Below are 12876 nucleotides of genomic sequence, written 5' to 3'. Positions count from 1 at the left end.
GCGTCAACTTCGATGCTGGTCGCGTCAGCTGATAACTGAGCAGGAACAGTGTCGTCAGGAGGAGTGTCGTCAAAAAGCGGTCCTCTGCTCCTCAGTTGGTAAGTCAACTTGTATTTACCTGCAGGAGGGGGAATGAAAGCCAGTTTTTAGTGATAAGGAAGTAAAGAAAAAGAAAAGATACAAATTAAAATCTAGATTAACTAAGAAAAGCAAAAATCTAGAAAGGAATTGATAGCCGTCCCCGGCAACGGCGCCAAAAACTTGTTCGCTTACAAAGGTATGCTACAAAGTCTCAGGTACAACAAGTTGTACCAGTTTAAACCTTGAATCTACTCTCGTCTAAGGTTGCAAGTGCACAACCCTATCCGTATAGCATAATAAGGTATCGATCCTCAGGGACGGTTTAATTCGATTCTAAATTTCTACAAATCCGAGTTAAGTACTAGAAGTGTGAAAGGTTTGGTTTGAATTCGTTTCAATTTCTCAATTCAATAACAAAAGATTGCAAAAGAAAGTAAATGTTTGTTTCAGTCAAGTTTAAAAGGATGCTTCCAGGATTTCAGATTTCATCCTCAGCTTTGCCTCTCTGGACCTTCACTCGACTCGCATCATCTCTGATGCGACCCTAGTGATGCGACCCGCATGGTCTCCCATGCGACTTGCATGGCCATCGAGTGAATGCAGCATTTCACCTATTTCTGAGTTATTCGATTGTGCAAGGTTCTACTGACCCTACCCACGATTCCTGAGCCTCAACTCTCGTTTATTAGCACCAGTAACCTAGTAGGGAATTGCAATTTCACCTTCTTAGATCTACAACTTTCAACTCTCGTTTATTTGTATTCAATCTAAGTCAATTGATCGGTTTGCTAAAGGTATCCACTATCTCTCAATAAATGGAAATCTCACCTTTCGGTTCAATTGATCTATCTTTTCAGATTTCTAATCTACCTCAAGTGCTTGATTAAATTGCAAGAAAGATCTAGATCAAGATATTAGAAGAGATGAAAGATTCATTCAACAATAGTCAACAAAATGCAATCACACAATCTCAATCAAGCTTTAAAAGAAATATACACAATCAATTGATCACAAGAACAACTCAAATTCAAGTGAAATACACACAATCAAAACTTTAGACTACATCAACCCTAGAAACAAAGAAGGATCTACTCAAACAACATCATAAAAGAAGAGAGAAGAGATAGGATCATGATAGAACCAATTGAAGCAATCTTGCAAGGATCTTCCCTCCTTTCTCTCTTTCTTGATCAACACTCCAATTCTTGAGGCTTTGAATCTTCAAATTTCGGAACTCCCTCTCTGGTGACCGAGGCGGGCTATTTATAGACTTTTCAAAACATTTGCTTCAATTCTGGGCCCTTATTGGGCCTTTGCTGTCTGCTCTGGAAGCTCGCGATGCGACCCGCATCACCACTGAAGCGACCCGCATCAGAGTGTGATGAATGCGCCTCGCATGCAGTGGTGCTGCGACCTGCTGGTGCGGCTCTGAGTGGTTGATGCGCCTCGCGTCAATCCTGATGAGGGTCGCATCAAGGTCTCTTAACTTCAGTAATTTGCTTGATTTCACCAATTTTCCTGCAAGATAAGAATGAAAGCACAGCAGTACCAATTCTACGCATAATCATTATAATAGATGTTATTTAATGGCTCAAGATTCATGTTTTGGTACCGAAATTGGTCAAAACAATAGGTCGGATATAGCAATATCAGGTAGCTAAGAGGCCTCCCGTGCTACGGCTCAATATTCGACTTTTCGAAATCCTAACGGTCGATCCAAACCGTTCATCTTGTTCTCCATATCAATATGTGCTTGGAGACCAAATTTTATATTTTTTGGAAATTTTTTACTATTTTTTTAGATTTATTGAAAATCGCTATTTTTCAGACAAATCTGGACCATAAAAAACAGCGATATTCAATAAATCTAAAAAAATAGTAAAAAATTTCCAAAAAATGTAAAATTTAGTCTCCAAACACATATTAATACGGAGAACAAGATGAACGGTTCGGATCAACCGTTAAGATTTCGAAAAGTCAAATATTGAGCTGTAGCACGGGAGGCCTCTTAGCTACCCATAGCATATTAGCCAAATCCTATATATATATATATATATATATATATATATAGTGACTAATGTGCATTCAAATGTATATGGGCCGAAATACATACGGTCCAAATTCAATTTTTCAAAATCTAAACGGTCGATCCGAACCGTTCATCTTGTTCTCCATATTAATATGTGCTTGGAGACCAAATTTTACATTTTTTTTTGAATTTTTTTTACTATTTATTAAGTATTTTACAAAATTGTTGATCCAACAGTAGCTTAACAAAACAGTAAAATCAGCAGCCACTATTGGATCAACAATTTTGTAAAATACTTAATAAATAGTAAAAAAAATTCAGAAAAATGTAAAATTTGGTCTCCAAGCACATATTAATATGGAGAACAAGATGAATGGTTTGGATCGATCGTTTGGATTTTAAAAAGTCAAATTTGGACCGTATGTATTTCAACCTATATACATTCGGATGCACATTAGTCTATATATGCACATCTTAATATATAGATCGCATCTAACGGTTCGGATTGACTATTCGGACTTTGAAAATGAAGAAAAAAAATTTGAAAGATAGAGTGCATTTGGGTGCATATATATATATATATAGAGAGAGAGAGAGAGAGATGGGCTATGGTGCATTGCAATGCATGGAGGGGTTTGTGCATTGGATCATAAATCTAAAATTCAAAATCTAAATGGCCGATCCAAACCGTTCATCTTGTTCTCCATATTAATATGTGCTTGGAGACCAAATTTTACATTTTTCTGAATTTTTTTACTATTTATTAAGTATTTTACAAAATTGTTGATCCAACGGTGGCTGCTGATTTTACTGTTTTGTTAAGCCACCGTTGGATCAACAATTTTGTAAAATACTTAATAAATAGTAAAAAAAATTCAGAAAAATGAAAAATTTGGTCTCCAAGCACATATTAATATGGAGAACAAGATGAACGGTTTGGATCGGTCATTTGAATTTTAGATTTATGGTGTAATACACAAACCCCTCCATGCATTGCAATGCACCATAGCCCATCTCTCTCTCTCTCTCTCTATATATATATATATATATATATATACACTAGAAACCAATAAATTGTCTTATTAGTAAATGAGTTTGTGAAATGAATATTATACAATATGCGTGTCGACATAGAATTAGCAAAACAATGTTCAAATAGTACTAATATTATTTACTCGATGAGAGCAGATAACCTGTCCTCCGGGGTGCAGGAAAATCCTGCCTCCTCTATCTCTGTAATTGGGACCTATCACTCTTAAAGGGGGCCGATCACTGTTCATTTTTGAATTTGGGGTCCACTAACAGTGACTCTGGAAAAGGAATTTTCTGTTCCCAGAGGGACAGAGCATTCGATCTCTTACTCGATATCCATTCATAACAGCTCATCAAAATGTAGCTTAGCGGTATATATATGACGAAGTCAATTGTCAGTTCTGAATACAAATCTAGCAGGGTTGCACGTTAGTCAAGAACAAATACATTAAAATTAATAACAATGAAATTCAAAAGATATTTAAACCTCAGGTATAGGACAGTATCAAAAGTAGCCAACGATAGATTCGACGAATTTAAAAGACAATCCAATAGCCCCAATATTCTACTCTTCTCTTTCTTTGAAGATGCAATCATGCAAAGATATTTATATATGGTGGTGTTATTCTTTTTTTTTATTATTAAAAACCCGTAGGCAATGGTGGTGTTATTCAGCTCCTAGGTTGCTAGCATATTGTGTGATGCATAAAGTAGAGCAAAGTTAGAGTGTGTACTCATCAAGAGAGTTTGATAAATACAATATTAAATTAGCTTCAAACGATGAATTTAAACTGTTGAAATTCATGTATTTCATGAGTGATGCATGTACATGCAAAATTTTAAAAGTTTCGAATTCATTTGCTACGTATAAGATCAAGCGGTCAAAGAAACGATGAGAAAATGAATATATAAAATAACTTATAAAATATTAATTTATTTGACCGCTTGACCTTATAGTAAATGAATTCGAAACTTTCAAAATTTTGCATGTACATGCATCACTCATGAAGTACATGGATTTCAACATTTTAGATTCGTCGTTTGAAGTCGATTTAATATACTTTTGGAATTATGCTCACCAAACTCTCTTGGTGAGCACATCACACCCTAGATTTGCTCAAATTAATATGATCAAGACATATCAAATTGGAGGTGGTCTAAATATTTTGCTAGAATTCACAGTTTTCAATAAATATTAGTAAGCAAGTCCATGAGAAAAAGCTTGTTTTTTTCTTTGTTTATGTGCTGTGTATATATGTATATAGTTATTTTACTACAAGGTTAAGCGATCAAAGAAATTAATTTTTTATAAATTATTTTATATATTCATTTTTTCATCGTTTCTTTGACTGCTTGACTTTGTAGCAAATAAATTCGAAACTTTCAAAATTTTGCATGTACATGTATCACTCATGAAGTACATGGATTTCAACGGTTTGGATTCATCGTTTGAAGCCGATTTAATATACTTTTTGAGTTGTGCTCACCAAACTCTCTTGGTGAGCACATCGCACCCTAGCTTTGCTCTATTAATTCTTTTCTGAAATTATAGATTGAGAATCAAACCACTTAACATATTTTCAAACTCTTGTATATTACACAGAATTTTCCTACTTAGTGAGTTTCGAACTCATAACCTCCCACATGAAAGTTGTGTGTCTTTGTCACTAAATCAAAGATAAATTCTTCATCATGTTAAATTTAATTAGGACATTTTGTTTTCTCTTTTTCGATGTACCATTGCTCCGTGTATTCAAATCCGAATCACTAATTTTTATCACGTAATTTACACTTATTATGTTAGAATTCACACTAAATTAGACGATCCTAGTATAAGACCGTCTGATTTAATATAATACGTCCGCTCTAAATCAGACGGTACGTCCAAGTATATAACTATGAAAAAGTTTCAAACTATTATGGGTAAAAATATTAACAGAACTAATTTGATTTCACGCAACATAAAATCATATATAAACAATAATATTATGAACAACTATATGACTGAATAGGGGTGTTAACGGATACGATACATATCGGGTAGAGGCATTTTCATATTCATATTTGTTATGATAATGAAAAAAAATATTTATTCTTATATGTCTTTTTAAATACGGTAGATAAACGGAACTGAATGTCCTGCATCTCTAGGAGCAGGAAATTTCCAACTCTAGAGTCACTGCGGGTGGATCCGAGGTGGGTCCAAAATAAAATATTTAAATATTAAAAATGATTTCAGTTTCTGTCTTTAGAGTCACTGTAGGTGGGTCTGAAATAGACCCGAGATCAAATATTTAAATATTAAATGTGATCCAACTCCGCTCAGCAGTGGCTCTGAGAGCTGAAATTTTCATGCACGGGTGATCCGAGCGCTGGATAAACGGATAAAAAGATGCAACTGACACCGCTATGACTGATGCATGAAGTACAGAAGGCTCCGTCTTTGATTACCACGGCCCATTAATGCTCAGAAAAACCATGGAATACAAAAACAACGGCACCGGGGGCCTCTGGCTATGGCTACTTGGTCGACATCAAGCATACTAGACGCCACAACCCACTTGAGCACCTCAATGTCTCTAATACATTGCACCTTCTACCTACTCACCTCTGGTTTTCAGTAAAATATTTGACGAATATTCCAACCTGGACCCCTTTTTGCTTTATCCGGTCTAGGAAATCTAAAATTTCCTTCTTTGCTAAACAAGACCAAATGTTGTCCCCAATGATCCACAAACTAATTTTTTTTCTTTTTGAAATGAAAGATAAATATCTAGTCTATTCAGTTTTCTTCAAACTCTCTCTATATTACAGATGATTTTTTCACTTTTTGAATTTCTTTTTTTGCAAGTTAAAACACCCACAAGCTTTCTTTCATTCAAAACATCAAAATCTTTTTTGAATTTTGAACTCATGATCTCTCACATAGGAGTCATGTGTTTTTTCTACTATAGACCAAATGTTGGTTCTTGATCAACAAACTAATTTTATTTACACAATTTATATTTTTCTAGTTTGATCTACAAAACTAACTTTCAGATATTATATTTCATTTTTGCCAAATCATATTTATAATTTTGCTTCGACTGAGAAGATACAATTAAATTTGTTTATTATTACCGGTGTAGCCGGTTTACAATTAAATTTGCTTATAATTACTTTCAGGTATTATATTTTTTTCTTCTCATTGACCTCTCTTTTCTTATATACAACTGTGCGTACCACATTGTTTATAAAAATTATATTTAGTTTATGAAATATAATAGGTTTTTGCGTGTGTTTTAGAGAAGTTGATTATATATATAAAGTTTCTGAAATTTCATGCATGCTTTGGTCCTTGCCTAGCTATTGCCATTCAATTAAAAAAACAAAATGTCACTGTCTGCCCAGACGTATGTTACTGGACCAATTTTTTTATATATATCCAAAAAAAATATAAATTTAAAAAATTAACCAAACCTCTTGTCAATTTCAAAAATTACCCAAACCGGAAAAAAAATTTCCGGTAAATGGATATTAAAACCGGAATAATTTTTTCCGGTTTTAGAATTTTTTTTTTAAAAACCGGAATAATTTTTTCTGGTTTTAGGATTTTTTTTAGGAAATTTTTTTTTTCGGATTCTTTTTTTTTTCATTTTTCAGTTTTTATAATTTATTTATTTCTTGTATTGAAGTATTACAAATATTTAATATATTTTTTTTAAATAGATGGAATACTATATAATTTGATTTATTCGAAAGACTACTACAAAAAATCCGGATCAACATTTTTCATGCCGGATTTGAAAATAATTTGAAAATACCGATCGTTGAATGCCTACCGTTGAACGAAAACTTAAACTGAATTTTTGAGTTACTAAACGATTTTTTTTTAAATTCTGATGCCTCATTTTTTTCATACCTCATCATACCTCATATTTTATATTTTCGTTTTCAAAGTTCAAATTATCGATCCGAACCGTTCAACAAAATATTTATACTAAAATATGCATGGAGATGAAATTTTATATTTTTTAAAATTTTTTTGCTATTTTTTAAGATAGGTACAAAACCACTGTTTTTGAACCGTTCAAAAAACAGTGATTTTCTACCCATCTTAAAAAATAGTAAAAAAATTTCAAAAATTATAAAATTTCATCCCTAACCATATTTTAGTATGGATATCATGTTGAACGGTTCGGATCGACAATTTAGACTTTGAATATGAAGAAAATGAAGATATAAAATATGAGGTATGATGAGGTATAAAAAAAAATGAGGCATTGGAACCCTCGTTTAGTGCCTCAAAAATTCAGTTTAAGTTTTCGTTCAACGGTAGGCATTCAACGATCGGTATTTTTAAAGTTTTCAAAGTCCAAACAGTCGATCCAAACCGTTCAACATGATGGATATTTTAAAATGTGCTTGCAGATCAAATTTTACATTTTTCTAAATTTTTTACTATTTATTAAGATGGATACAAAAATTCAATGGTCTGAATATAGCGATTTTCTTAAATACTTAATAAATAAATAGTAAAATAATTCAAAAAAATATAAAATTTGATATGCAAGCACATTTTAACATATATATTATATTATATATACATATACATATATTATATTGTATTGTATTACATATACATATCTTATATTATATTAATTTTCTTACGACCGTAAAAAATCCGGCATAAAAAATGTTGATCCGGATTATTTGTAGCAGTTTTTCGAATAAATTAAATTATATAGTATTTCATCTATTTTTAAAAAAATATATTAAATATTTGTAATACTTCAATACAAAAAATAAATAAATTATAAAAACTGAAAAATGAAAAAAAAAATCCGAAAAAAAAAATTCCAGAAAATTTTTTTTCCTAAAACAAAAAAAAATCCTAAAATCGGAAAAAATTATTCCGGTTTAAAAAAAAATTCTAAAACCTGAAAAAATTATTCCGGTTTTAATATCCATTTGCCGGAAAAAAAAATTCGGAAATTGGTGTTGAAACCGGAAAAAAAATTTCTAGTTTGGGTAGTTTTCGAAATTGATGAGAGGTTTGATTAGTTTTTTAAATTTATATATATTTTTTTATATAAATAAAAAAATCGGTTACTGGATTTATGCCCACTTTTTGATACAAAATGAACCAAAATGGCATAAAATATAGAATGTCAAAAGATTATAGCAATATTTTGAAATGTAAGGACGCATATCAAAATGGTTCCGAAAGTATAAGTTACTATTGTTTTAACAGTCCGATGTTTCTCTCTTTCATTCCTTGAAAAATGAAAAGAGTTCCTCCCTTTTCAGCTTTTCTGGCTTTTCTATAACAACCGCTATTTGTCAACTTGTCAAACTTTTTTTTTTTTTTAGGAAAAGCCCTTAAGCAAACTGATATAACTTCTCCTGAGTCTCATCCGAAATTTTTATTAATAACATAAAAAAAAATTAACCAAAACACTATCGTTTGATTAGAATTTGAGAATTACCTCGGTTGCAGAGCCAATTCGCAGACTTATTTAATGGGGTCTGCACAGCCGATCCGCGGCTCCACACTTTTTTTTTGGTTTACAAAAACATTTATTATTAATAACACGGGCTCAAACTTTGAGATATACAACGCAAATTCTAAGTAAAAAAACTGGGGCCGCAGAATTGCAAACTTTGAGATATTTTGACACGAATTCCAAGTGAAAAAAGAGAAAAAGGTAAAACTGGGCTGTAGATTATCTGTGCGGACCCCATTAATTGAGGTCGCAAACTGGCTCTGTGATCTGGGTATTCGTGGAATTCTTCCAAATTCAGGGTGTTTCGGTTTTTTTTTTTTATGCTATTAATTAATAAAAACTTCGGGAGTCTCGTATCTTACATATACTGTAATTTGGATCAATATTTCAAAAAAGTATAACATATTACAAAACAAGGAGAATATCCTACATTAAATGTTTATAGAGAGTATGGCTAATATAACATCAGTGTCATTTCAGTCTATATAACACCAACTCCAAAACCTATCAAATTGAGTTCAAATGATGAATCCAAACTGTTCAAACCAATTTACTTTATGAGTGATACGTTTACATGCAAACTTTTTATATTTTCGAGTTATTTTAGTATCAAGTCAAGCGGCAAAAAAAATGAAAAATGAATGTATTAAAATTAACTGAAAAACTCACACATTTGACCGCTTGACTTGATACCAAATAAACTCAAAAACTTATAAATTTTACATGTAAACACACAACTAATGAAGTAGATCAGTTTGAACGGTTTGGATTCACCATTTGAACTCGATTTGATAGGTTTTGGAGGACGATATATGTATCATAAAGCATATATAAATTTGAGAAAAAAAATGCATATATTACAAATTTCAGTGGTTACAATAAAACCTTTGTAAGTTGTGTTTGTATAACCTTTGTAAATTGTATTCTAATTTATCACAAATTTACTAACTAGATATATATATAATTAAAATCTTTTAATAGAGTAATTAATGATTGATTAGTTCATTATAATTTAAAACAAAACTAATTTGCTTAATTACATATTTTAGAAATTTATGCATACATATTGTTACTTCTCAAGATACTTCAAATATTATAGTGCTAAAATCACATTTAACATAATTAGTCTCTAATTATTTATTAAAAAATTAACAATCCTATTTTTGAGATAAAAATTAAATTAATTACATACTTTAAAGTCATTGACTAATGATATGAAACCTCAAATCTCAACCTCCACACATAATGTTGTATTACTCACTACATAATATGCATCACAGAGGCGTGCCACAGAGGTACCAGATCCTCCTCCGTGTGCACGCCACGTGAGTACTGTATAAGTGACTTCCTATGTTAATACTAAATAAACTTGACAAATTAATATGAACTCTCTGAAACACCGGTTGCATTTGCATGGACCATCAATTGCCAGAGCTCTCTAAATGGGATCATACACAGCTTCATAAACAAAGAGAGGAGGAAGAAGGTAGCAACAACGAGCCATCGATCGATCCGTGCATGGCTTATCTCGGCCCCAGGGCTGTTCTAGCGCTTCTTGTGTTTGCAGCTCTTCTACTGATTCTCCCTTTGCTTTTGCCTCCTTTGCCACCACCTCCAGCGGTGCTGCTTCTGGTTCCGGTCGTGTTAATGCTCTTGCTCTTCTTCCTTGCCTTCACCCCTTCTAACGAATTCCCGGACAGCTTCAATAAAATTTGTTGATTCTTTTTCGTCCTTGAAAAAAAAAAAGGTGAGATAGATTGTCTGCATGTGTAGGAATTCAGGATGATGAAAGACTGAATGAAGTTAGTATCTGAGACTAAGATAGAGAAAATGAGTTCCCTTTAATTTTTTCCTTGTTCTTGTTTACCAGAAATTCAGAATATATATCATGGAAATTTTGTTATGTTTTAATTGTCCTCTATATATCGTTGTAGGAACTGTGTTGGAATTGTGATGCTCAACTACAATAGTATATAAGTACGTATGAGAGAACAAAACTAAGGAAAAGGGGAAAAAAAATGTGGAATAGGATGATGATACTCTCTAGGTTTCTGAATATATCATTTCTGGTAAATATTTGAAGAGGCATCAAAGGAGAACTCTAAGTTTCCTCGTATATTCTGAACAGATGCATGGAGCAGTCTAACAAGAGTCTAATTAATATAGTCTATAAGGTAATAAATAGATGGACAGGAGAGATTGCTCTGAACTTCCATTTGATTGCAAATTTGCAATTAGGAGCTGGCATTCTGATGCATTACTACTTTGCAGACTAATTAAGTTGGATTTTAATATAGGCGATAACATGACGATATTTGATATACATTTTATCTTCCTGTGTGATAGCATGCATGGTAGTTAGCAACCTGGAATAGTACGGCGAATGGAACCTACTCGTGCTCCTCGGCATACAAATTCATCCATAACGGAGGTGTATACTCAGCATACAACCCAACCATATGGAAAATGAGAATTCCAATGAAAATCAGAATATTCATGTGGCTCCTGTTTCAAAATAAAATCCTAACGCAAGAAGTGCTGACAAAAAGGGGATGTATAGTAGATGGTGGTGGTTGTTTTTGCAACAACAGTCAGATAGAAACCGGGGAACATCTATTTTGGGAATATAGTTATGCCAACCATTTTTGGACGGGTCTAAAGGCGGAATTGAACCTACACCGTTCTCAGGGATCACTCTGATCAACATATGGAATACGGAACGCAATAGCCTTACCAAGCAAGAGAGATTGAGCTGGGACACAGCATGGACGGCAGGCAAATGGGCTCTTTAGAAAGAGAGGAACAGACGGGTCTTCTCTCAGGAAAGAAAACCAGTGGGAATCACCATTAATGCGGCCGCGATGGATGTGCATATATAATTGGATGCTCATTTGCTGACTATGACAGCTGGAGGGCTTCAATTTTGCTTTGTACACAGCTGTACATCTCCTCAATCCCGCCTAAATCCAGTATATTAGTATACTCCTTTTTCTAGCTTTTGCTTTTGGCAAACTTAGGTTTTTTATACTTTTTGCAAAATTGATGAGGTGTATATAATCCTAGAACTTGTGATCAATTTTTTTATCAATACAAACGTTAACGGTAAAACCGTTAACCTTCAAAAAAATAATTTTGTTTTATCAATTCTTCATGCTTCCTGAAAGAAGATTCTAAAGATATAGATATATAGAGATGAGCTATGATACATTGCAATACATAGATATTTTTGTGCATTGAATCATAAATTACTGATTCAAAGTTCAAATGACCGATCCGAACTGTTTATCTTGTTCTCCATATTAATATGTGTTAGGAGATCAAATTTTACATTTTTTTTGAGTGTTTTTACTATTTATTAAGCAACTTTGAAAATCGCCGATTAGGTGGTCCAGAAATTTTTACTGTTTTTATTATTCACCCAGATTTTCAGATTTTCAAAGTGACTTAATAAATAGTAAAAAAATTCCAAAAAATGTAAAATTCGGTTTCCAAGCACATATTAATATGGAGAACAAGATGAACGGTTTGGATCAGTCATTTCGACTTTGAATCCGGTGATTTATGATTCAATGCACAAAAATGCCTATGCATTGCAATGTACTATAGCCTATCTCTAGATATATATATATAGAGAGAGAGAGAGAGATTGACTAATATGCTTTCGGTAGCATATGGGCCGAAGTGCTACCGGTCCAAATTTGAAATTTCAAAATACAAAAAGTCGATCTGAACCGTTCATCTTGTTCTCCATATTAATATGTGCTTGGAAACCAAATTTTATATTTTTCTGAATTTTTTTACTATTTATTAAGCCACTTTGAAAATCGCTGATCCAACGGTAGCACTTTTTGTTAAGCCACCGTTGGATCAGCAATTTCAAAGTGACTTAATATATAGTAAAAAAATTCAGAAAAATATAAAATTTGGTCTCCAAGCACATATTAATATGGAGAACAAGATGAACGGTTCATATCGACTTTTTGAATTTTGAAATTTCAAATTTGGACCGGTAGCACTTCGGCCGAAGTGCTACCGAAAGCATATTAGTCAATCTCTCTCTCTCTCTCTCTAAATATATATATATATATATATATATATATATATATATATAGAGTACGGCTAACACGCTTCCTCTAGCATATGGGCCGAAATGCTTCCGGTGGAAATTTGAAATTTCAAAATCCAAAAAGTCGATCTGAACCGTTCATCTTCTTCTCCATATTAATATCTGCTTGGAGACCAAATTTT

Source organism: Carex rostrata, chromosome 14 (genome assembly GCF_964058835.1).
Source record: "Carex rostrata chromosome 14, lpCarRost1.2, whole genome shotgun sequence".
In the NCBI taxonomy this organism is placed as follows: domain Eukaryota; kingdom Viridiplantae; phylum Streptophyta; class Magnoliopsida; order Poales; family Cyperaceae; genus Carex; species Carex rostrata.
Note: the sequence above shows the minus strand (reverse complement) of the source record.